Source organism: Micropterus dolomieu, linkage group LG03 (assembly GCF_021292245.1).
Source record: "Micropterus dolomieu isolate WLL.071019.BEF.003 ecotype Adirondacks linkage group LG03, ASM2129224v1, whole genome shotgun sequence".
Lineage (NCBI taxonomy): Eukaryota > Metazoa > Chordata > Actinopteri > Centrarchiformes > Centrarchidae > Micropterus > Micropterus dolomieu.
In genome coordinates, this window is record NC_060152.1 from 8,076,418 (window position 1) to 8,078,595 (window position 2,178).

Here is a 2,178-nt window from a genome sequence, read left to right on the forward strand (position 1 = left end):
GCTCCAGGAGACTGAGTCAGGATGATTTCTCCTGATGAATCTGGAAAACATGAAAAAGAGGAGAAGGGTTATTGAGACAAATCCAGTTTGGAGAAAGATGATCAACATCCAAACAGAAGAGTCTCATTTCTTTAACATGGAGAACAGATGGAAGAAGGTAAATGCTGCTTGTTTCAGTGTTTCTCCATCACAGCAGAACATCATTGTGGTGAACCTGGTTGCATCCTGAAGCAAAGTTTTCAGAAGAGAGTCTCACCCTGAACAAGGAGCCCCAGGGTGGCCAGCAGTAGAATCAGTGACATCATCATTGTGCTGCCGGCGTGTCAGTGGCTCTGAAAGGCCTGGACAGCCACTGATCAACACTGGCCTCTTAACAGCTGGGAGCAGAGAGGCAGGACACATATGCAAACACACAGAGTCAGTGAGCTGTAGCTGTCCTCAACATATCATGGTGTTTCCCCCTCAGTGCTGAGAGCGTTGATCTACATATTTATATATTTACATGTAGAGGATATTAGTGAGAAACTGGTCCAGTGATTTATGACTGTATGGTTGGAAAAGTGTCTTTTTGACAATGATTAATGTCATCAATATTAATGCATCTTTTACATGTTGTTACGTCCCAAGGTCTAGGGGTGTCCTGGAGGTAACATAAATGTGTGGCCTCCCACTCTTCCCATTCCCAAACAAGGCCAGTACACAACAAATACAATTTAGCAGTTTTTATTATACCTCGGAGATGAGCAGTGCCCAAAACAACAACCAAAACACTAAGAAAAAACCTAAATCTTTCCTAAACCCAAAACCAAAAGGTAAAGAAAAGACAAAGCTCTAAAACTAGGCTTCTAAGTCCAAAAACAGGAGAAAACAGTGCAAACAAAAGAAAGGGCTTCTCACTCCTACTCACTGCTAGTAGCTGACACAATATAGCTACAACAAAGGAAATTGCTTCATAGCAACAAAAATGGCAAAGCCAACAAAACCAGGTTGCCATAAGACAATCAGAAGGACTACGTTACTACTTACAATCTAAGTTGAATATAGTCACAACCGTTCACTATGTACAATAAACACAGACATAGCACACGGTCCTCAGGCAGGTTGGGAATGGCAGAGAAAGGGGCAGAGTTCCTGTCCGTAGGGCTTAAGATGGCTGCTGTCATCCAGATGCCCAATCAGGAGGCTCCAATCAGCTCAACCAGACCAATCCAGTGTGTCCACCTGTTCTCCAGTACCTGCATACACTCACACTCTAATGGAGGATAACAGCTGACAGTGCCAGGAGAGATAAACAACAAAATATGACCCCAGGGTCATAACAATGTTTAGGTTTCTGCAATATGGAGATTTCATCAAGTTAAGCAGTGATGAGTCATGTGGGTGATGATGACGCCGAGGATCTCAGAGAGATTCCTTAAGAAACTCCAACCAGAAGTTTTTGACAGCCAGAAAACATTTTGGAACCAGAAAACATTGAAGTCACTATTAGAAGCATTAGTTTTTTTACAACATGATCTTCATCAGCAGAGGAGGTTCTCCCAGCTGTCACACAGTATTTTAACTCTGAAGCCAATGTGGAAAAGAAGCCAGAATAATGCTGAGTGAAATGGGAATTTGAAAATCTACATTTCAATAAAAACTGGGCGACTCCATCTGCTGAGGAAGAGCATGTGATGTGATTGAATCATGATTTAGTAATGTTATCTTAAAACAACAGCTTCATTCCGGGCACGGTGCTGTTGCACTATGTAGCACTGGAATCCCGGGCAGGAAACCTTTCACAACAGCATAGTGCTTTACTATAAGCTGCCTTGATGTTCTCAGTTTGGAGATCATAGAGGCTGAAAAGAGACCGAAGAAGTCATTGTCGAAAGGAGTGAGGAAGATACAAAGAGAGTGTGACCGGACAAGATTAAATATCAGACTGGCTTTTACTTGTTGGCCTGAACTAACTGAACTGAAAGGATCCAAGACAGTTGTCGAGCTGGCCTTCTTGCTGTTGGACTAGTCAGTAATATTAGCCTGCTTGCTTTTTCTTGTGTTTTCCGACTTGCTTGATGATTGGCTAGCAAAGTTTTCAACATTTTTAATCATGTAAGTTATGTAATCATGACAACTACATGTGTACAGCTGTTCATATTTGCAACAGTGGTGTGTAAGTGAACAATACTCATAAAA